This window comes from Equus quagga, chromosome 16 (assembly GCF_021613505.1).
Source record: "Equus quagga isolate Etosha38 chromosome 16, UCLA_HA_Equagga_1.0, whole genome shotgun sequence".
NCBI classification, from domain to species: Eukaryota; Metazoa; Chordata; class Mammalia; order Perissodactyla; family Equidae; genus Equus; species Equus quagga.
In genome coordinates this window covers 67231464-67257183 of record NC_060282.1, presented here as the reverse complement: position 1 = coordinate 67257183, position 25720 = coordinate 67231464, and positions in this window count along the sequence as shown.

The window sequence follows — 25720 nt, the reverse complement described above, 5'->3', positions numbered from 1 at the left end:
TCCTATTCTGTTCCCACAGTGAAAATGTCCCTTTACTTATTAGCTCCAATTAGTTTCCATGGTAACCGACCAGCCCTTGTAAACCCGCACTCTGAGCTTCCCTCATCTTTGTCTAGACCGAGCTCACCACCCTTCTTCCTCCACAGATGGCAGTTTAGCTGGGTCTATATCTATCTCCATATCTTTCACGCATGCATATAACCGGCACATTAGTGCCCGCGTCCACGTTATTACTAGTACAATGGTGGCCAAGGGAAAATGCAAGTGGCATTTAATCCCTGAGCTGCAGCGCGTGCATCTGCCGCCACACTAATTTTTCCCCCTCTTGGTTATTGTTTCTTCCAGTCTTGTTCTATTATCAGCTGTTTGCTGCTCGTAATTTCTTTTCAGGGAAGCCAATACAGTATAATAAAAACCTCATTAAACAGAAACACCTATCAGCCTCGGAGAAAACCCTAAACGACTCCTTTTTGTTTAAAGAATCATTAAAGCGAAAAAGAAAAACCACTTGTTTGTCATGCTTGAAAAAAAGAGAACAAAGCCAGCATAAAGGTTTACCAAGCCAGGGGGCTAATACGAAGATTTAATGCACTTAAGATATCATGGTTCTTTCCTCCTTGTGCTGCCAGTTGGCCACAAATCCCAACTTGAGCGCAGTAGGCAAATGATCAGTGAGGCTGAGAGAGTCGGCTGCTCCAGACACTTGGTGGGGAGAGTGGTCCCCAGGATCTGCAGCATCCTGGGTTGCAGGCTGCACGGTGCCATGGGGCGGTGGGCAGGTGGTAATGCTGGAGTCCCAGCAGTTAGTGTGACTACAGAAGAATCTGATGTAGAGTTGGGGGGGCGGGGCTTCAGCAAATGCTTGAGATTGTTAGAACTCCGCAAGCCATGGGCTCTTGCAATGTGTACTGACTTCACTTCTTCGGTCACGACTCAATTTTAATTCAGTGTTATGTTGAGGTAAACCATCCCTTACTTATAAGAATTGAGAAGAAGCCAACAGCTTGGAAGCCAGTCTTTTGCACTGGCCATGTTTAATCTTGGTAAGAATGAGGCAAAATGGTGACATTAGATTTCTTCTTTTCATATGACCTCTGCTGCCACCATTTGCCAACACCTGTTTTGACAGACAAACAATGATTGGGAATAAGATTCCCCCAATTCTGGTGAAATGTTTTATTCTCAAAATAGTTCCTGAGGTCATCTGTGACCTAAGTTTCAGAAAAGAAAAAGTTCTGATCAATGTTTTATTTGCTAGGATATGGAAAGCTGTGAAGCTCCTTATTCAGATGAATTGTTTTCTCTGATGGAAACATTCTCTTAGGTTTTTTCCTTTAAAACAAATGACAAACGTCATCTAAAGTCCACGACACTAGCAAGATGTGCAGCAATTAGCCCATTGCTATTAATATCATATAAAGCGTCTGTAGATGTGCAATAAATCTTGTAATTTGGGACATCCTACTCTTCTAAATCACTCAGGGCTACCCAGCTTGGCATTCACTTATTCTCCTTCAACGACACTTTACTGCCTGTATTCACATCCAAGCAAATTATTCTCAGAAAGAGAGGGGAAATTATTGCTTGTTAAGTGAAGTCACATGCTAGGCAACCAGCATCAGACTTACTCATGTTTTCAATGACTGCGTAGCTATATGGGAGGTGACACTGGAGCCAGTGGCGGCTTTCATACCAGACAAATGGTTCATCGCTGAAGTGACGTTCCCTCCAGGAAGTGCAAGCCTAAGTATGTTGAAAAGGGCTGTGTAGCTGTGCTCTAAATAATTTTGGGAGGGTGAGGAACCACTTAGGACAAAACAGTGACCCACAAATGGAGTAATTCAATAAAAGATACTGGGTTCAATAAAATACGGCAAATAGAGTACTAAAGATTTTAAAAATTTATTTGAAATCCGTATTTGTGGAAATTCATGTTTGGGGCATTACGTGTTAGTCCTCATTTGAGCAGATAACTAAATTTATGAGACATAAGATTAGAAAGCATGGATATCAAGTAAGAGGAAAATGTATTTTGGCAATTAGAACCTAAGGTTTTATTGGATCCGTGTAGGGGTAGGTTGGGGATATTTGAGATGGAGTGTACTCTAAACCTAATGAGTCACATAATTATTTTTCATTTGTAATATGTACATTCCCTGGTTAAGGTAAATAGTGTGAATGAAGGTGGAAAACTGGAGGCAGGGATGGGCATTAGTCATGTCCAAAGAATACGGTAGTAGAATTCTGCTTTTGGAAGGAATAATAGACAAAATCAAGTTTCCTTATTTAAGAGCTGAGAAAAGAGAGGCCACAGGAGGATAAGGGTGCCATGTAAGCCACTCATGGAATGGGAAATAAATGCCAAGATTCAATTAATTAGCTCACACATTTTTCTTTCAATAGCAACATACGTTTCTGTTAGAAATAAGCTTAAGAACTGGGGCTGGCCTGGTGGCATAGCGGTTAAGTTCGGGCGCTCCACTTCGGCGGCCCAGGGCTCGCTGGTTCGGATCCCAGGCATGGACCTATGTACTGCTTATCAAGCCATGCTGTGGCAGGCATCCCATATATAAGATAGAGATATATATAAGATAGGCACAGATATTAGCTCAGAGCCAGTCTTCCTCAGCAAAAAGAGGAGGATTTGGGAGTGGGTGTTAGTTCAGGGCTAATCTTCCTCAAAAATAAAAAAAGAAATGAAGAACTGCAGAGATTCTCTTAGACTGTAGTAATTATGTTTCATTGGTGTTGCATTACATAATTTGAGAAGTTACTGTGAATTCAGATGTGCAAAATACCTTTAGTTTGCAGTATTTCTTCCTTAAGCCACCAGAGTGCTTGAGGGCGTGAGAATTGTTAGGTAATCATAAATGCAACAGAGCTTTACTTAGCAATTATTGGATAAAATAATTTTTCTTGTGGCTATGCTTCATTATAAAAAGTGGGCTAGATCCCAGAGGATCTATCACCGTCATCTCCCTTTCTTGCTTTCACATATTTCTTTTCAACACACAGGATTAGAGATCTGGGGATATCTCAATGAGATTAGTCCTATGCTGATTTTGGAAAATCAGTAGACAAATTAGACAAAATGAAGAAATAAAAAATTTAGTAGCAAAACAATAATCACTGAATCAATACCACAAAAGATGGTAGAAAAATGGATACCTAGGGCACAAGTAATTCCATATAATAAACAAATAACTGTTAGTGAAAAAAACGGGGAGAGTTTCCTTCTCTTAGGCCCCTGAGTCAATCTATTCTAAAATCACAAACTCTTTGGGAGAAAAAACTGTGTCTCATTCATCTTGCATCCCTTCTCTCTAGAACTTAGCACAGCGCAAGTACCTACTAGATCTTCAACAAAAGTTTCCAGCGCTAGCGCGTTGCTCATCTTAGAATTTACCAGTACCTCTTCTTGACCAACGTAGCTCAGCTTGTCTGGGAGATTAAGCAGTTAGTTTGCTGCTGGCCCTCGCTTCTGCAGACACAGCTGACCTACTGAGTACATAGCTGTTCCAAGGCAGACTATAGTGCTTTGACACACTTTCCTTTCTCTTTTTAAGGAAGGTAATATGGTTCTAGTACTCACTTAACACTACCGGGAAGTAAGTACTTTTGTAAAAGTTTCTGAGTAACAGATGGAAAACAGCTGCACACTCATACTTATGACTGTTACAGCCTTTACCAAGAAACCAGAACTTACAGATGTTAATAAAAAATACTCATTTCCATGAATAGCATATAGTTCTTTAAATGTGCCGCAATCTTCCGTGGCTTGCTCAATAGGCCGATTTTGCAAGCTAAATTAGAGTTCAGATTTTGCTGGATTCTTTTAGAAAGATTTTCAACAAATTGACAATATTAAGCTATCCTTATGCTAGTCTTTCTTAGACATCACACACTAGGATATGCGAAAGCCACAAGTCTGTAAAGTAGAAAACTCCGCTGCTTTTTCTCTTGATGGTTGTAAAATGTAGTTTGCTTATTATTTTGACAACCATCAACCAAGCATCAGCTAAGTTTCCTAGGAACACTGCCGGAAGAGTAGTCACAATATTTTTGCAGTTGCTTTTAAAGGCAGATTTGTCAAGTATTTTCCAACAAACCTCCTTTTTAAAAATAGGACACCTCCAGACCAGTGTTAACTCTTTCTTATGCTAAGTAGCTCTTTCTGGTTTAATTTAACAAAAGCTTTGATTTCAAGTGTAAATATGTCAGAAGCTAAAGGAGGAGTAGTTTATTTCCTCCCTGTTTACATCAATGCAGATTTCCAATTAACCTCTAATTACCTCTAATGTCATTAATTACAGCATTAAAGTCAGAAGCTGTAAAACAGTACACTTTAGAGGCTCATTGACACGATTCTTACTTATTTTGAAAACAAACAGAATTAATTAAAAAAATCTATTTTCTGAAAGACTTTTTTTGTATTTTATTTAACAAATTTAATTTTCTCCTGCTAGAGTAAACCGTGCAAGCATTGACATAGCTTTTCATTTAAAGATATTGCTCTTTAGTCTTGCCTTTTTTTCCCCCTGACTTATTTCCCATTGAAAGGACTGCTTTTAATTCCAAATTCTTACCGTAATAAAAATAAAAATAGCTAATAGAACACCCACTATAGGCTGTCACCATGAGGCTTTTTAATGTATTCACCCGTTAGTTTAATTAGCCATCACCCAGGTTAGTTTAATTCGTCATCACAATACTTCAATGAGAAGACCCTACCCCTTATCTGTACTTTATAGACAAACCGAGATTTAGAACTATAAAGTGCTCTACTCAAGGTCAAACATCCTGTAAGAAGCAGATTCTGGATTTGAACTCCTACCACAGAGCTTATATTGTGAATGAATTTGTCCTCGTTTCAACTCTCTAATTCCTACTCATGAGAATTTTAAGGTGGTAGGGTCATTCATGAAGTCTCTGTCACTTCGCTAAAGTCTAACTGCCCTCATGTTTATGCGTATTTATGAAGTATAAGGATACCTTCTGCAGGGGGAGGTTTCTGTAAATTGTAGCAATAACTTCCCATTTTTGCTCTGAAATGACATACGCAAGTAAACCCTGTTAAAAACAAGATGACAGGCCCAAAATGGAGTCACTTATGCTAAGCCCCACATCACCAAACTGAGAATTAGTTTCCAGTCTCCCAGAAACATAATCTTAAAGCAGTCAGTCAAGAATGTGATCAGCACTAGTGAGGGTCTCTGCCTGACAGACCCTGCCAGCCACTAAGGGAAAATAACTTTGCAATAGCAGACACGCTTCTCTTGTCTAGTTTAACTTCCTGTTCCTGCTCACTTCTGCCTATAAGTCTTTCATTTTGTACAGCTCCTCAGGGCTCCTTTCTGTCTGCTAGATTGGATGCTGCCTGATTCATGAATCATTAAATAAAGCCAATAAGATCTTTAAAATGTGCTCAGTTGAATTTTGTATTTTTTTAAACAAGCCTAAAGAAGAATTTCCCTACCATGAATGATCTGTCTCTTGCAGTCAGTGGGAGGGATCTCATTCGCCCCGCCCACCAGTCCCTAGGACACTGGAGCACTCAGGATGCCGAAGGCGCTCAGGTAATATTACACAGCACTGAGGCGGGTCCCTCCACCTGGTTACACCTGCGTTCCCTATATCAGAGTCTTGGTTGTCTTTCATTTCTCTAAGCTTCTACATCTTTTGCAGGGCCTAATAGCCACATGCATTTGATTTTTTTTAATATGGTAAATATCCCCATGGCAGTCATTAAATACCATTCTTAATCAATCATTTCCAACGCCTTTAATTAATCCCAGGGGAATTTTAATTGACACGCATGACTCTCCCAAGACAACACCATGCATGATTTTCTGATGCTTCATTTGAACCAGAAGTGAGTTCTAATCCCCAAAAGATGTTTGATAACAGTTTAAACCACTGTGAACTCAATTATGGGATTAGAAATTAGATTTAAAAGTAGCCAAAGGGTAATCGTAAAGAGTTCCAGCACTTCATTAAAAAGACTGTCTATGGTTTTAATTTTTTTCCAGAAATACTTTTGAAAATGGTTTGTCAAACTATGTTAAAAAAGAAAATTTGATATGGTATGGTATCTTCTGCTTTTGTGACCCTGCTGTCTAAGTCGCCTAAGAAATTGATTAAACTTGCTTATTGATTATAAAGATCTCCTAAGTAAAATATTTCATTTATTGCAGGCTTCTTTATTGACTAAATTTAAAAAAGAAAAAAACATTTTTCCTAGAGAAAGTATATCTGGGCTTGGATTTTCAAAGTACTTCAGTGGGTTTGGGGGGGAGATTTTAGCATTTGATTATAAAGTCATGAATAAGATATTTTCTGGAGTCACTTGAATAAATTTAGGTCACTTTTTTGAGGAGGTAATTTAATATTAAGTAAATGGAAGGACCTATATTCAAGGGGGATTTGCTTTTAGAGAAATGCCCCTGCAGAGCATCTACTGGTAGAAAATTCCACATGTCACACACATGGAGAGCTAACCAAGGGAAGGACTCCAAATTCCTGTCTTCTGCTCATCTTTCAGAACAGAGGTATCAATCAAGCATTTATATTTTGTTAGCCTGGAAAGCAAAGTCTTTGAAAGGGACAACTTAAAGTGTTTTGCTATTGCCTTAAATGCTGCTGTTGTTTGATATTTATGGTATCACGTAATCATAAGTATCAGACACTAAGCCCACAGTGTAAGGGCACTTTCCTCATGCTTTGCCATGGCTGCAAGGCAGGCAGTCAATCTGGAAAAAATGAAAAACTCATCAGGGCTCTATGCTGATTGAGCCTCATTAAAATGAACTCAGGATGATGTCAAGCTCAAAATAGAAGCTCAGTCTTCCAAGAGAGGGCAAGAAGATTGCTTCTACATATCTTCATATACTTATCTGTAACACAGGAACATTTGGCGTCTAAAATTGACCCAGTGCTTCCCCTCACCCAAATGTCCACTGCACTGTAAGTCTCCTGACTTGGATAGCCCTGAGAGTCATTGCAGAAACCTTGGAGTTACATATAATCCGAGAGTTACAAAGTCGAAATTTAGGGGAACTGATCCTCTCAGAAAACTCTTAGTCCTGTTGACCTCTCTCATATCTGAAATTCCTCTGATGGAGGTTTACCTGGTTTAATAGGTGTAGTTTTAGAAACGAAACCCACCAGCCCTTTATTCTTCAGAGAAGAAATTTGCCCATTCATGATGTGGATATTGGAGTTTGCACGGGAGCGTGCTGCAGGGACAGTGGCGTGGGAGGGGATGCCAGGGAAGGCAAGAAGAGGGGTGGGAAGACATTGAACAAAATCTTTACCTGTTCCAAAACTGTGCCTAGAATTGACCTTTCTCTAAGCTAAGGAGTGACATTCCTCAGTATTGTGCAATTTGATTATACTTCAGATCAATTAGGCTTCTGACATTTGTCTCAAAGATAACCACGTTTATAACATCAGATCATTGGGAAAAATGTTTCCTCAAGATTCCAGACACCAGGAATCCAGAGAGAGCTTGGACACTTTGTTTGCTCTGTTATTTATAGGAGGTTTTAAAATGTAAATTAATCTAAAGCTAATGGTAGCAATATACTTAATTTTTAACCATCCAGGTGGTCCCCAACTTCCTCCTATATACCTTTGAAAATTAATATACTTTCCCATCTCTCTTTATTTCCTTCTGTCACCCTCACCTCTGTAGTGGCTTTTGGGGACCGAATTCTGCAGACCCTTGTAAGTGATCATATTGTCTAGGAGAATATGAGGTTGGAGGAAAGTTTCTGGCATATTAAAAAAAATGAGACTAGCATAACTTAATACATCCTTGTGGTATATATTAAGTGTGGTATGTATTTACATTTGAATCTTTATGCTTGTAACCCACAAATACATAATGCAGTACAATTGTGCCACTCACACTGTGATTATAAGATTTATAAAAAATAGTAATTCCTAGTATACGACAGAGAACATGGGCCAGAAATAGGACACACATTGAAACTGAATGACAAACATCTTTTTTCAATCCTTTTAGAGTACTTCTGGGAGTGTAAATGCAATCAGATTTGAAGATACTGTCAAAAGTCTGGATTTGAGTCTCTTTGTGGATGCCCAATGCAGAACAAGGCCACATGCAGTTGAGAAAAAGAATATATGGGAAGAGTCATGATGGGGAGAAAGGCTTAGGGAGTGGGTTCATGAGGCAGGAGCAGGCAGGAAAATGGGAAACAGAGAGAGAGAGAGAGCAGAACTTGAGGTCCCACTAATTGGAAAAGGCTCAGAATTCAAGTGGATTGGCAAGAAGTCAGGCATCATGGTAATCTAGAAGTCTACACTAGGTGGGAGGGAATATAGTCCTAGCAGAGAGGCTTGGGTTGGGTTTGGGGATTCATGGTGATCAGAGAGAAAAAGTAATTTCAGTCCAGGAGAACAGAAAACCATTGCAGAATCTGGAAGAGATGTGTCTGTTAGAGTAATTAGTATATGATGGTTGCCAGGCCAGAGACTTTCTTCTCTCTGCTCTGATTTTAAACACTTTCCTGAAATAGCAGATAAGGACTAAGAGGATCCAGAAATGTTCCTGGACAGGAGGTTGTGATGAGGGCAGCGAGTGCTGTTGACCAGCAAGCTCAGCTCCAAGAGCTGGGAGTGAGGTCCAAAGGCAAAATGCTAGCACGTATCCAGAACATACACACTTTCCTGTAGTTTATCTGTAGAACTTCTATGTTTCCTGGAAAGTCCTGCTCAGGAGTCACTTCTGAGAATATTTTGCACTGTCACAGCCAGAGACAATTATGCCTTTCCTTTTACTGCGTACCCATTCATTCATACCTTGGTATTGTACTTAATGAGGCAGTAACAGAGCGATCTGCGGGCGCTGCTGTCTCCTTCACTAAGATGGTGGATGGCTCTTACATTTCTGGGCTCCTCAGTGTGCACAGCAGTGAATATCCATGATACCCGCCTCCGTGGGGCTCTCTGAAAGTCAGGGGGTTCAAAGTGTAGCAGCCCCTTGACTGTTGTCTCACCCCTGGGATTGGCAGGAGTAGGGTTTGTGGAAGGCAGAACATTGTGAATAACATTGCCGCTCTGATGCTTTTCAAATGTAATCCTCTTCGGAGTACAACCCTATTTAGGCAAGAATGATGTCAGGCATAACGGAAAGGAAAACAAGCACCAATTTGGGAAGTAGGTAATCTTGGTTCTCTTCCAGCTCTGCTCCCCGTTGTTTGAGCTATCCTGGACGAGTTACTGTGCATGCCCAGATTTGGTTTTCCATCGATGACATGAGGATGTGCAACCACTTCAAGGTCCCCTGTAATGTCTTCTGCTGCCCCTGTGGCCCTCAAGGACCCTCCACGAGGCAGCCTTGAACTATCAAAGTGTGGCTCCCAAATTCCCCAGAAATTATCCTGGGAATGTTCACTTTTGGTCAAATCCCATATTTCCCTTGTTGTGAGGTTGCAGACCCTTACGGTAGGAGGAGGACAGACAGCACCTGAACTGTGGAGCTCTTCAAACCCCGCACAGAGTTGCCCTTGAGCCCCCTGTCTTGTGATTCTATGGGACTCGATTCCTGTTTGGTTGCTTCAAGCATGAGACTGGCCCCGCTGGCAGTCTGTGGGGGCCATGATTTTCCTGAAATTCATCCTTGATTGCTTCTTTTCCTGTATCTCAATACTTGCGGAGTCGGCATACATCTAGCAGGATGTAGAGGTTCGTGCCGGCTCACACATTCTCTCTGTTTAGTGCAACAGATTTGATGATCACCCCAAACCTTTCTGGGCAAACTTGCTGTGGTTACAGGCATGCTCCCTAGGCCACGCGGTGCAGGGAGGATTTGCAGAGACCTGCCAGCAGGCTACCACAGGCATTGAGGCGGGAGGTGTTGAAAACCTGAATCGGGGGGTTGGCAGCGGGGATGGACGGGTGCAGGTGGTTACAAAGACCATTTGAAGGAAAGATCAACACAATTTACTGACTAACGGAGATCCTGGATGAAGGAAAATACTCAGTGAAGGATGACTGTAACCTTTCAGAGTTGCAACTGTCCTGGCCGGCGACGTGGCTTTAACAACTCACTCACATCTCCTGGGTTTTGGATTCTATAAATTCAGACGATCGGCTAAAAGGGTACAAGAGAAAAGTGGCAGATGGGGGGTGTTTTTGGGGAGGAATTATGAATATGTTAAGTATGAGACGATGGTGAGAGGGTTGGAAATACCCATCTCTGAGCTCAGGAGAGAGGTGAGGACTAAAAATACATGCCAGATGATTGCATGCAGAGAGTTGAAGCTTCTGAGCAAGGAAGGCTATAAACAGCAGGTCTGTGCCCAAGAACTAAGTTTGGAAGAAGCACTTTTTTCTTTTGAGGAAGATTAGCCCTGAGCTAACATCTGCCGCCAATCCTCCTCTTCTTGCTGAGGAAGACTGGCCCTGAGCTAACATCTGTGCCCATCTTCCTCTACTTTATATGTGGGACGCCTACCACAGCATGGCTTGACAAGTGGAGCCATGTCCGCAACCGGGATCCAAACCGGCAAACCTGGGGCCATGTAAGGGGAACGTGAGCACTTAACCGCTGCTCCGCCAGGCTGGCCCCAAGAAGCACTTCTTTTTGATGTGGGGGATTCTGGGAAAATTTTAAGAACTGACTACCAGTAGCATCAAATATTAAGAGTTGTCAAAAGAAAAGAAAAATGAGCATGGTGGGGTTCCCCGGTAAAGAAGTAATTCTTTTTAGAATTCTCTTTGATCTTGGTCTCTTTCTCTCCACCTCTTTGTTTCTTTTTGTCTCAGCCTGTTTCTTTTCTTTTCCTTCTGCTTCTCCCCCTCTTCTTTAGCAATTTTTTAATTTTGGTATAATATACATAAAATTCACCATTTTAACTATTTAAATTGTACGATTTAATGGTGTTAACTACATTTATAATGTTGTGCAGCCATCATCACCATCCAGTTCCGGAATGTTTTCATCACCCCACAAAGTAACCCCACATCCATGAAGCAAAACACCATGAAGCAGTCACTCCCCATTCCCCACTTTCCTCTTAGCCCCTGGCAATCACTAATCTGCTTTCTGTCTCTATGGATTTGCCTATTCTGGATATTTCATATAAATGGAATCATACAATATGTGGTCTTTTATGTCTGGCTTATTTTATTTAGAATAATGTTTTCAAGATTCATCCATGTTGTAGTACGTATCAGTAGGTCATTCCTTTTCATGGCCAATTAGCATTGCATTGTATGGATATACCGCATTTATTTATCCAGTCATAAATTGGTGGACATTTGGATTGTTTCTACCTTTTGGCTATTATGCATAACACTGCTCTGAATATTTGTGTACAAGCTTTTGTGTGGACATATGTCTTCATTTCTCTTGGGTATATACCTAGGAGTGAAATTGCTGGGTTGTATGGTAATTCTATGTTTAACTTATTGAAGAACCACCAAAACTGGTTTTCACAGTGGCTGCACCATTTTACATTCTTGCCAGCAATATATGAGGGTTTCCAGTCTCTCAACATACTCACCAATGCTTGTTATTTCTCTTTTTTTTCATTCTATCCATCCTCGTGGGTGTGAAGTAGTGTGTCATTGTGGTTTGATTTGCATTTCCTCAATAGCTAATGACATCAACCATCTTTTCATATGTTTATTGGACAATTGGATATTTCTTTGGAGATGTTTATACATGTCCTTTGCCCATTTTTAAATTGGGTTGTTTGATTTTTTGTTGTTGAGTTGTAAGAGTTCTTTATATATTCAGGATACTTGACCACCCCCTCCCACCTTTTAAACTGCACTCTGAAGGGAAAGTAGAAGTTAACTTGGTAAAGAGTCATGGGACGATCTTTCTGGGCAGAGAGTGTGTAGTGCATGCCTGCTGTCTTAGTCTGCTTGAGTTGCCACAACAAAATACCATAGACTGGATGGCTTGAACAACAGAAATTTGTTTTCTCACACAGTTTGGAGGGCTGGAAGTTTGAGATCAGGGTGATAAGATGGTCAGGTTCTGGTGAGAACTCCCTTCCTGGCTTCCAGATGGATGCCTTCTTTCTGTGTCCTCACATGGCAGAAAGACAGAGAGACAGAGAGAGAAAAAGAGAGAGAGAGCTCTCCGGTATCTCTTCTCATAAGGGAGCTGGATCCACCATGAGAGTTCCAATCTCACGACTTCATCTAAACCTAAGTATCTCCAAAAGGCTCCACCGCCAAATACCATCATATTGGGGGTTAGGGCTTCAATCTATGAGTCCTGGGCACACAAACATTCAGTCCATCCGTAGCACCTGCGAACGCTCTCGGGGGAAAGGGGAACCATGAGTGAGGCACTGAGGGTGCATCTCTGCTGCTGGGTCACAGGGAACCGTGAGGAGGCTGGTCCCAGTAAGGCTGGTGCAGTGGCAGGAGAGCCAGACCATGAAGACCAGCGCTTCTCAATCCTAATGTGCATGAGAATCACCCTCGATCTTCTACAAATGCAGATTCTGATTTGGTAGATACGGGAAGAGGTAGAGATTCTGGATTTCTGAATTCCCAGGTGATAGTGATGAAGTAGCAAGGACATTTAGCCCCCAAAAGCCTGCTAAGGATACTGGTATTTTCTAAGAGCAATGGTAAGTTATTGAATGGTTTAAAAAAGGAGAGCAACAAGATAAATGTGTTTTTAAAAGATCACTCTAGTTGTTCAGTGGAAAACACATTGGAATAAGACAAAGGAATGGTGAGTTAGTTGAATTAATCATGGTTAAATAAATTAAGATCTGTTTATTCATATGACAGAATGTTCTAAAAACATAAACAACAATGTCTATGAAGACATTTTCATGACTTGGAAGAATATTTATGATATAATACTAAACAAAAAGGAAGAAATCAAAATTATGTATACAAGTTGGTTTCAACTTTGCAAAACAATGCTTGTAAGAGGAGGCAAATGTACCAAATTGTTAACAGCACCTCTTGGGAGGTTGGATGGTGGGTGACTTTTATTCTTTATTTATGCTTTTTCTCCCTATCATTTTTCGACCATTCTCACTCTGATATTTTATTTGTTTAAATTGCTTTCTAAACAACTGAATATTCCCCAAAGTCATCAAAGATCCGAACATTTCTCCCTATGAATCTTGAATAAACCTCTGCTGAATTGCAGCTCTGATACAGTAAATAGGAAGGCTGGTGGAATTCATTTCCTGGCCCTTCTTAAGGTGCCATGCTGTTGCTGGTTGTCAATTTCACACATGGTATTTCCATCCATTCAGAGCTGACAGCCTGGATTTCCCCTGCCATTGTATAGCTGTTCTCTCTTCTGGCTTCCCCAGGCTTGCATTTGGTAACCTTTGCCCTTTTATTTGGTACAAGCCAAAATGCCATCTTTGGAAAACTAATGTACCAGAGAAAATGGTAGCACGAAGCCACATAACCTACTGTTCTTTTCCTTTCTGTTTGTAAAGGTTATTATTAGAGCTCATTCTAGAGAATTTCAAATCCATTCAAAGTATCACAGGTTTAAATTTTTTCTAATGGAAGCGAAGCTTTTGATGTTTGGGTTTAGAAAGCTGCCTAGCTTCTTTAGAGTTCAAATTTTCATACATTGGCACAATTGATCAAAGACTTTATTTTAAGACAGAGAGAAAAGGCAATTTACCTGTAGTTGTTTTGTATTCTCAACATCATGATTATACTCTCTCTCTCTCTTTTTTTTCCGGAACCATCTCCCTGTTGGAAGATCTACTTTTCTACTAACATGTATTGGCTTCACCTTCTTTTTGATCAGCCTGAGAAACCATCTGGAAACAATTGAGAGTGACGTCACAAATCCAGCATTATGCTTTCAGTGCAGGATCAAAGAATAGGAGGGAAAAAAATTGAGGCGTGGAGAAGCTTAATTTAAGCACAAATATCCAAAAGGGTAGAAAGAGGCAAGAAAACATGGTAAAATGAAAGGATTATTGATGGGCATTAAAGTAAGCATGGCTGGTTTACCTTGGGGTTCAACTTAGTTAATATACTGGCACCCATTTTTATATTTATTGTGGCAAAAAGAGAAAAACAGTCATCCAGGGTAAGTCTGAGAAGCGATGCCAAAGTTAAAAAGAGTTTTAGCGTTGGGTTTGGCAGAGTGTCCTGAAGCTAAGTGCAGACGACTATGGAAAAAGTCTTAAACCAGGGCTAAAGGTCATAAGCAAGGACAATAGACCTGGAATTTGGAGGAACCCATATTCTACTGAAGAATTCCTAGACCACTCATGAAAACAACAGATTGCCTAGTCACCAGAGAAAACTAAAACTAAAAATAAACTAAAACGAAAACTAAAACCGAGGCTAAGCCACCCTTGGTGAGTAAGCAAATGATTATAAGCAGAGATCTGAGGAGTATGAAAGGGTGAGAACCTAAAATCTTGATGTGAATGACCCTGAAATTACAGCTAATATAGGAAGTGGCGTCCTTATACTTCTAGAAACTGAGGTCTCAGAACCTGACTGACAGTTTGCCCTGAAGAATATTAGCTCATTCTGGAGAGAAGGGTATGTTTCTAGCTGACTAGAATGGTTGACCTTCCATCTGCGGATTTCAGCCAGAAACTAAAAGAGGTCAGTGAATTTTAGGGAGGTGATGGGTCTGGCAAAGGGCAAGGACTTTTCTTTGGAGAAATCAGAGAGCAGCAGCTCCAGAATTCTTTTCCTGCTATTTAAATCAACAGTCCTACATCTTCCAGGACCATTCCCAAGTATAATGTGTTTGTCTATCTTTTTAATACCACCGTTAATAGAAAGATGATTTATTTAAAACATGCTGAGTGCTATTTAACTTTAATATCTTTGCATATATTTGTAAACAATAAATTTGTCATTCATTTGAAAAATCATTATGGGATTGTATGCTCCAATTTAGGTTTGGGAAATACGGTCATTTTACTTGATCATAAATTTCCTTTGGCCACCAAGCTATGCTCAAAGGAATTTTCTTCTAAACTGGTTGTTGTTACTCATCTCACCATAGAAGTCATTCAGATACTCTATGGAAGGCATTCTTATCTACTATAATGTTTATTTCCAACTCTTGATTTTTTTCCTTTTTTAACTACAACATGCCCCAAATGAAACACCAATAGAACCTTACTTTTTTAAAGTGAAAAAAAAAACAAGTGGTCATACCTATGGAAAAACTAACATTTAGAAGGAACACACACAAAACCACATTCTACTGCCTTTAATTTGATGTGAGAATTTCTTAAACACTCAGGAAAGGCAAACACATGTCTCGTGTGCCCCATTCCCACACCAATGGAAGCTCATAAGCAGATTGCTGCAGCCTCTTCTGAACCTGGTCGAGTCTTCAGAATCCTTCTCAACACAATATTCCAGGAGCCACCAACAACTGATTGACATTTGCACTTGAGTTCAAAAAGCACTTGCCTATCTGACTTTAGATGAAGAACATTTTATTTCTGGCGATAACTTTGGAGAAGGATATATGTGATTTTATTTAGAAATGGAATGATTTCATATTTTTGCTTAAGCACAATTATAAATGTATAGACAAGACATTTCCAATTTACAAATGTTCCCTTTGTAGGTTGTTTAAAACTCATAACCTGTGAAAACGGAAGTCGAGAGTGGGAGGACAAGAAAAGTAGGCAGACGATGTTTTCCCTACTTCTATCAGCATAGCAGAACACTTAAGAACCAAGTCTTGTAGAGGGAGATGCTTCTGGCTTCCATTTTCTTCACATCATGTATTAAATTGAGTAAATTCTTATCTTTAAACCCTAGATCCCTTATTCGTAAAATGGGGTTGTTTTCGAAATTAAATATGGTAGCTTGGCCGAAGCACTCAGCTTGGTACATGATACATAGTTAACCCTCCATAGCGTTATCTTTGATTAACAGAGAGATTGTTATTTCTCTTCCTGGTGAAATGAAGACAATTCTAGCCAATTCTAAATTTTGTTTTTCAGCTGAATCCAATCTTTTTTAATTAGACACCACCTAGATCACAGAGTATGCTAATGCAATGTAAGTGGTACAAAAGGTTGTGTCCTAAGAACTATAAACCATAGGCCCTAGGTCCTGCTTGGTCTTCAACAAATTGTTGAGCAAGTTATTTAACTTTACTGGGCTCTCAGTTTCCCACATGTAAAGTCATGATCCTAAGATGTTACGATATTAGACAGTATTATTTTAGGGGGATTTGGAAATTGGGAAATCCGTGAACTAAATCCTGTCCACTTACTTGTTAATGCTCTCCTTTGATTCCCTCTCCTCACCCACTCGGACTATCTACCCAGGTAATTCAGAGTCAAGTCTAGTCTATATTAAGCTAAAATTTATAAGTGAACCCAAGAGAAATGAAAACAGACGTCCACACAAAAACTTAGACAAAAATGTCCAGAGCAGCATTATGCTTAATGGCTGAAGGTGGAGACAACCCAACTCTCCATCAACCCATGAATGGATAAACAAAATGTGGTATATCCATACAGTGCAATATTCATTGGCTGTGAAAAGGAATGAAGTACTGATATATGCTACAACATGGTTGAACTTTGAAAACATTGTGCAAGGTGAAATAAGCCAGTCACAAAAGACCACATACTGCATGATTCCATTTATGTGAAATATCCAGAATAGGCAAATCTCTAGAGACAGAAAATAGATTGGTGGTTGCCAGGAGCTGGGGGAGGGGAGGGTGGAGAGTGACTGCTAGTGGGTATGGGTTTCTTTTGGGGGTGACGAAATGTTCTAAAATTATTGTGATGATGGTTGCACAACTCTGTGAATATACCAAATATCTTTAAAGCGTACATTTTAAATGGGCAAATTGTATGTGGATTATATCTCAATAGGGCTGTTATTTAAAAAAAAATTCTATTTGAGAAAGATGCAGAGAAGAAAGCAGTGACTCATTCAGCTTCTAGGTAAGTTTCTAAGGTGCTTCCTGTGATACAAAACAAACTTGTCTAAAAACATGTGTAAGTCAACATTGAGTCAAGACTGTATCTTTGGTGTCTTCTATTGAGGACAAGAGAAGTCATTTCAGTGGAAATGGAGACGAAAGAAAAAGAGTATCAGTAAGTGAATTTTGTAAGAGGGGCGGTGGCAAACCGAAACTTTCACTCTAAAAGTAAGGTGGATAGCCAAACAAATCTGTAGTGAGTGTTCTTAGGTTTTCTTGAAAGAAAATAAATGAAAATAAATCTAGTTTGAGGATTCTGACTGTTTACATTTGCTCTTCACTACATTTAAATTTTCAAAATACTTTATTGTAATTCCTAAGGACAAAATTCTCTACCAGTAGAACCAACTGAAGTAATCTATGAGCTTCTAAAGCAATGGTTAGTCCCCCCTCCCTTGCAGACACAAAATGCCTAACGCTGGGACCTGCGACTTCTATTTTAGAATATATTTTTTTCTTGCAAACATACCCTAGGGACTCACTTTAACCTGCTTTTATTTACATCTGTGTAGCAAGTAACTGCAAATCATCTTTGAATTCATTAATGGTAAGTTCCCAAAGAACCTTCTGTAAATCTTATCACTAGTTTTGTTCTAATTATGAGGTACAGTGAAAAATCTTACCCACAGCGGTTAAAAAAAACAACCACAAAATCTCAGAAACAAAATAAGTCTCGCCGAATCAGCAGATAAAGGCAAATACTGAGAAACAGCTAACAGACTGGTTTGACCATCACTTTTGTCAGAAAATCAGAGGTGGAGGTAAGGGTGGGGGGAGTTCCACGCCTGGTTGCCAGCTCTGAGGCACTGTCAACACCTAATAAGTGGGGAGAGCTGGAGCTTTTTATTCTGCTTCTGCTGGAAACATGTAGAAATCACCCATCGTTAGGAATCTTGCCCTGGACTTTCTGCCTAGCTGCTCATCTTGATGAAGTTGGGTGGGTCTAACAGCACACAGAGCCATGTAGATAATTTCCTCTTCCCAAGCAAGGAAAAAGGAGAGCATGAGGGGCTCCAAGTGCAGGATGTGTGTGTGTGCCTGAAGTCAAGGGCAGAGAATGAACTGGAATGAGATTACAGTTATCCATACTTAAGGAGCAATTTTAATGGAAACTGTGAAAGATTTCAGCCAAGTGAAGAGACATAAACAAGAACAGACGTGGAGATGAGATTGAGTGGGTTTTCCAAGGCAATTTTCTGTAGACTCTCCAGGCCAGGTAAGCTTTGCTGTAAAATAGGCTGCTTTGGGCAATTTTCTTCCTGGAGTTTCAAGCAGAGCCCCAGGGCTGGCCAGAGCCAAAGCTTTTCTTTAACAAAGGCGGTGACAAGGAAGTTGCCTGGGCAAGTGGGAGTAAGAAAGGAAATGGGACTTCTGACAGAGAGATGAAAAAGTGAGCTGCTCTTTCATTTTTATTGCAAAATACGCATAATATAACACTTACTATTTTTAATGCACAATTCAGGAGCATTAAGTATATTTACAATATTGTGCAATCCCATTGCTAGTCTCTGAAATTTTTCATCACCCTGAAAGGAAACTGTGAATGCACTCCATAGTCATGCCCCAACCCCCTTTCTCCGAACCCCTGGCAACCACTAATGTGATTTCTGTCTCTAGGGAAACTTTAAAATGAATGTTCATAGCAGTATTCACAATAGCTAAAAGGTAAAACCAACCCAAATGGCCATCAACAGATGAATGGATAGACAAAATGTGATATATCCACACAGTGGAATATCATTCAGCCGTGAAAAGGAACAGAGTACTGATCCATGCCACATCACAGATGAAGCTTGAAACATTGAACTTCCTGTTTCTGTCCTTCGAAAGAATGAAGGTGTCAGCAGGAGAGTGGTGGAATATCACACAAGAGTCCACAGCCCTGGGCTCTGGGAAGGGTTTCTTCTCTACTCTAGGGTACCAATGAGGTCATCCATTTAGCATCGTTAAGGATGTCAGACGCTCCAGCTATAAAACCAAGAGAAGCATCCTTGCTCCTGCATAGGTTCATTTTAAGAATTTGAATTGTTCTTTTAAAGTACTTTAAAAATATCTAAAAGCAGACAGTGAGTAATTTAGCAGTTAGAGGGCATTGGGAAAAATAAATCAAGAAGGGTAGAATTATCAAACAGCCTATCCTTCCTTCCTTAATTTTTATGACTCACCTTCCCATGTTACTTCTCCTCTCCTCCCTGCCTATTCCCCACCCCTCTCCCTTCTCTACACCTACCTGGCTGGGCTCTTCTTCTTTCTTTGAACCTGGTTTTGTGATCTGTTCCCTACTGGTACACATTGTGTACCCAAGAGCTAGCCCAGTGTCTGGTGGACAGTTGGTGCTCAATAAATGGCAGTTGAATGAATGAAAGAATAATGAGTGAGCAGATAAGGCAAATATTCTTCTTCTGGAATTCAATGGAACAGCTAGACATTGAAGCAGATGCCACCTCCTGAACATCGCTTTGCCCAAACTCCACATCCCTTAGCTGGAATGACTCTCTGAACTTTTATATCAGTGCTTACCTTACTCCTCCTTGTATTTTGCGCCTCAGGAGGTGTAAAGATCTTATCTCTATTTACCTTCATATTTCCTGTAGCCCCTAGTAGTGTGAGCCTCAAAGAGATGTACTCCAGAACACTTATTATATTGAATTATCTAGAAAATCTACAAAATAAAATAAGATCCTACATAACCTCCCCTTTCAGACCTAGTTAAAATATGCCTGTGAAGCTTTCTGAGACACTCCCACGCGATCTCCCCTCCCATAGCACTTTTTAAGCTTTTTCTTGCTAGCAGGCAAGGATTTTGGGTTTAATGTTCCCCTGAAGTATTGTGAGGTCCTTAAAGATGGAGATGACTCAATAGATATTTATTGATTGAATAAATAAGTGGGTGAATTGTACTAGTTCTAATTTTTCTTTGATGAAGATAAGACAGGCTTCATCAATGAGAAAAGGACTCGATGATGAAATAATTACGAAAGTAAGCTTTGAAGAAGTGTCCTTTTTCTCAGCTGGGAAATCACCATTTTAAAAAGTAGTTCAGTATCCTATGTTCATAAAAGTCATTTTCATTTTCTTTTACTTTTTATCGCAATTGTGTATATGTATAATTTAAAGTCGTACAAGATATGTTATGAAAAACAGTAATTCTCTCTGCCCTCTCCCAGATTTCTTTTCTCAGAGGCAAACACTTTCTTTTGGTTGATTTTTAAATTGACTTCCAAATCTCTAAATTCCATGATTTTCTTGCTACCTTTAACTTTCAGTTTAGGATTATCCATCTCCCTCTATAGAAGATGAAGATTCGTCCTATTTTATCCTCCTTTTCTCACCATACACATATATTCTGCACATGCTTTCAACCGCCCAACTTTGTTGTATCACAATTTTGATTCTATATTATTCAGTGTTTATATTATCAAGACAACATAAGTGCAAATGCTATTCACAGCTGAGCCATGTACTAAGTAATTCTTACTTTTCCTGTCAGCATTTGTTTTCTCTGAAGATAATTATCTTGTTTTTGTTTGTTTCATTTTCTTTGTCTTTATCAATAATTCAACTCCAATGACAGTCATTTGTCTAAATTTCATGACATGTAGAATTAATAACCTGAACATCTATCTCTTCTAGAAGAGTCAGTGACACAGGGAAGGCACGAGGGTATGAACCATTCCCTGAAACCCTTCAGACAGATCAGCAATTCTCTTTTTTAATCTTCTTGAAGAAATCCCTGCCAGAGCCTTCTGAGCTGAGGATATGTGGCCTGCTTCACTGTGTGCCAGGTCAGAGCTGTCATCCCAGGTCTCCCTCTGCATCCTCTTGACAATTCCCGCAACTCTCATCGGTGTGGCACTCCTGTTTCCCTTTTCTTCCCTTTTCTTAGTTTATGACCTCATTTTTCTGGAGTGTATCCTCCAGTAGTTTTCAGAAAAAGAGTGGAAGCAAGGTGAAATTTTGGAGACCTCATTTGCCTGAAAATGTCCTTACGAGCCCTCTGATTTGGTCTCTAGTTTGGCTGGGGCTGGAGTTGTAGGTAGGAAATATTTTTCCTTCAGAAGTTTGAAGGAATTGCTTCATTGTAATTTTTTTTGTTGTTGCCTACAACAATGTGTTTATTTTATTTGTACAGCTTTATTGATGTATAATTGACAAACAAAATTGTAGTAAAGTGTACAATGTGATGATCTCATCTATGTATACATTGTGAAAGGATTTCCACCATTGAATTAATTAACACATCCATCACTTCACATATTTACTTTTTTTTGATGATTGATACAGAGAACAGATTGGCGGTTGCCAGAGGCAGAGGGTGGAAGGTGGGCAAACCGGGTGAAGGTGGTCAAAAAGAACAAATTTCCATAAGATAAATGTTCTAGGGATTTAATGTACAGCATGGTGACAATAGTTAGCTGTATTGTATATTTAAAATTGTTTAGAGAGTAAATCTTAAAAGTTCTCATCACAAGGAAAAAATTATAACTATGTGAGGCGATAGATGTTAATAAACTTTTTGTTGTAATCATTTCACAATATATATGGTTATGTTGTATACCTTAAATTAATACATGTTATATGTCAATATGTCTCAATAAAATAGGGGAAAAAAGAATACAGTAGTGTCAACTATAGTCACTATGTTACACATTAGATCCTCAGAGCTTATGCATCTTACAATTGGAAGTAGGTACCCTTTTACCAGCCTCTCTCTGTTTCCCCCTCAGCCCCTGGCAACCACCATTCCACTCTGTATTTCTATGAGTTCACCCTTTTTTTTTTTTTTTTTTTTTTTAAGATTCCACATGTAAGTGTTACAATGCAGTGTTCGTCTTTCTTTTTGTGGCTGATTTCACTTGGCATAATTCCCTCCAGTTTCATCCATGTTGTCACAAATATCAGAATTTTCTTCTTATTTGAGGCTTAATAATATTTCAGCGTGCATATATATACCATATTTTCTTTGTCCATTCATCTGCTGATCCACTTAGGTTGTTTCTACACATTGGCTATTGTGAGTAATGCTGCACTGAACATGGGAATACAGGTGTCTCTTTGAGAGTGATTTTGTTTCCTTTGGATAGATACTCAGAAGTGGCATTGCTGGGTCATATGGTAGTTCTATATTTATTTTATTGAGGAACCTCCATACTGTTTTCTTTAGTGGCTGTGCCAGTTTACATTCCACCAATAGTATACAGGAGTTCCCTTTTTTCCACATTCTTGCTAGCATTTGTTACGTCTTGTCTTTTTGATAATAGACATCCTGACAGGTGTGAGGTGACATCTTATTATGCTTTTGATTTGCATCTCACTGATGATTAGTGATGTTGAACATCGTTTCATGTACCTGTTGCCCATTTGCTTGTCTTCTTCAGGAAAATGTCTGTTCAGGTCCTTTGCTTAGTTTTTAATTGGGTTATTTGGTTTTTGCCATTGAGTTGTATGAGTTCCCTGTGTATTTTGGAAATTAATCCATTATCGTACATGTGGTTTGAAAATATTTTCTCTTGTAGGATTCTCCCATATTCCATAGGTTGCCTTTTCATTTTGTTGATGCTTTCCTTTGCTGAACAGAAGCTTTTTAGTTTGAAGTAGTCCTATTTGTTTATTTTTGCTTTTGTTACCTTTACTTTTTGTGTCAAGTCCAAAAAATCATTGCCAAAACCAAGATCAAGGAGCTTACTCCTTTGTTTTCTTCTAGGAGTTTTATAGTTTCAGGTCTTATGTTCAAGTATTTAATCCCTTTTGAGTTGACTGTTATGTATGGTGTAAAGAAGGAGTTCAGTTTTATTCTTTTCATATGGATATCCATTTTTCTCGACACTATTTATTGAAGAGACCACGATTTTCCCATTGTATATTCTTGGCTCTTTTGTCAAAAATTAATTGACTATATATGCATGGGCTTATTTCTGGACTCTCTATTCTTTTCCATTGATCTTTGTGTATATTTTTGTGCCAAAACCATACTGTTTTGATTATTATAGCTTTGTAATCAGGAAGTGTGATGCCTCCAGCTTTGTTCTTCTTTCTCACTATTGCTTTGGCTATTTGGGGTCTTTTATGGCTCTATACAAATTTTAAGATTGTTCTTTCTATTTCTGTGAAAAGTACCATTGGAATTTTGATAGACATTGCATTGAATTTGTAGATTGCTTTGGATAGTATTGACATTTTAGCAATATTAATTCTTCTAATCCACGAGCACGGAATATCTTTTCATTTATTTGTCTTCTTCTATTTCTTTCATTAATGTCTTATAGTTTTTAGTGTACAGATTTTTCATCTCCTTGGTTAAATTTATTCCTAAGTATTTCATTGTTTCTGATGCTATCGTAAATGGGATTGTTTTCTTAATTTCTCTTTCCAATAGTTCGTTGTTAGTGTATAAAAATGCAGCTGGTTTATATTGATTTCATACCCTGCAACTTTATTGAATTCATTTATAACTTCTAACAGTTGTGATAATATGATTTATAAGAAATATATATTTGGTCTCCATCTCCAGTCCTGGAGCAGAGCTCCTAAAACCCTTGGAATTTCCTAAGGATTCTTGGTGAAATGAACGATTCCAGGTCTGTGGTAGGTACTGTATAACCTAAACCTGGTGTATCTTGCCCTTTGAAGAGAGTATAGTTATCAGAGACCACCAGAGCTGGGCCCAAAGAGCCTTGAAGTGGCAAAGATGTGACAATTTAAACATCATAAAGGATGTTAATAAGCACAGGGGATTGAGACATATCACATATGTTTGAACCCATAACTTCATGTTGATATTTAGAGATCATTGGTCATCTTTGGAGGATATAGAGATCTAACTCATTATTTTGAAAAGTGGTGAAAGGAAAAGTTCTAAGCATTTGTCCTCTTTTTCCTATGCAATCAAGAGTAATCAAGTTGTTGAAGAGAGGGCTTTTCTTTTTATAGAAGTATTCCAGCTAATGAATCAAGAAGAAATGATATCATTAGACCTTAGCAATTTTACAACCACTAATGAGTTAATGAAGCTAGGCAATGGTTGTTAATGGCTGTTAATATCACAAAAAGGGACCACCAGTTGTGTGCCTCTTGGGAAAATATACACCCCTACCTGTGAAGTGTCCCTGCTAAAAAATCCAGATTGTGAGAAACCCTGTAAGACCAACAACTTGCTTTAAAAATAAGTAAATAAATAAATTGCAGAGAGAGAGGGAGGGAGAGAGAAGGGAAGACTCGGATTAAAAGAGACATAAGGGGCATAATGATCTATTGCAATACTTGGGTTTTATTTGGCTCCTAATTCAAACAAAAATACTAATAAAAGAGAAAAAGAATAAGAAAATGGTGGAAATTTGGAAACTGATTACATATATTTTTTTAGATTGTTTAGAAGTATTATGCTTATGTTTAAAAAAATTTCATCATTTACAGATACATCTCAGACATTTATGGATGAAGTGAAACGATGTCTAAATTTGCTTCAAAATAATTGAGTAGGGAGAGTGAGAGAAAAACAATATTATCCTTTAGTTGCTTATTGTTTAAGCTGGGTGATGGGTACATGGGTGTTCATTATACTGATCTGTCTGCTTTTGTATATATTTGAAATTTTATATAATAAACTTTAAAATTTTATAACAAATCTTACATAAATTTCTATGACATATTTTCAAAATGAAAAGAGCAATTTGGAAAAAAAAGAATCTGATTATTTTTCATTAAAAACATTCACCCCCAAATCTCCATATATGCCCATATGGGATAAATGAACTTAGCAACATGAAAAGATGCGTCCAAGGGAGTTACTCTGGTTAACTCAACGGGCGAGACGGTGGTAGGTGGATGAGGTGGGGGTTGAGAGTGCATGAGAGATTATTATTTTTGCTTTCTACATCTTTATTATATTACTTTGATTGTTTACAACAATCATATAACACTGTTGTCATCTGAAAAATAGCAAATAACGAACTTTTTCAGAAATAAAGAATACACCTATAGAGAGTATGGCTCATTCTTTCTTTTTAAATAAAAATGTATGTATTTATTGAACTATTTATTGTTTTTTTTGAGCTAAAACCCCCTAAGTTTCTTTAGAAGGGGATTTTTCCAGACAATGAAACATCAGCAATCTGAATTTAGAGAGTGAAGTAAAAAGAAAGGCACAATTACGTTTCTATATATATACATATATGGGTATATTTCTATGTATGTGTCTATTATTAAGCTATGCCACAGAAGACAAAAACAAAAAAAGTACAGAAAACAGAAAGTTCCAAGTAACAATCAACAATGAATTTAGCAACAGGTATTCAGTGTCGCTGATTCTGAAACCCCTCCTTTGGAAAAGTCACTTTAATAAGTACCAAATGGACTATTTTCATGTTCTCTACTTTATCCACTTGGTTGATAAGACTCTGATTAGGACATTTTCCCTTTTTCTTCACTTTTTTTCATTACCAAACACCCTGAAAATGCTAGGAGAACAGCATGTCCTGGAGCATGGGGCTCTCCCATCACCCTGAAATTATTTCTATTTCATTTGTGCCTTTTAAAAAACTCCTCCTTACAAAAGAACAATAGAAGGACTGAAATTTCTGTCTTGGCACTAAATGCATCTCAGTGCTGTGGAAACATTTCATTTTCTAGCGATTTCAGGGTCTGTGTATTCCCTGCTGTTATAGTCTTTATTAAAAGAAAAAGAAAGGAGAAAAGAACAGAGGAAAGCAAAGCAGAACCCTACATGACAAGAACATTAAACCCCAAGGGTGGTTCATTTCA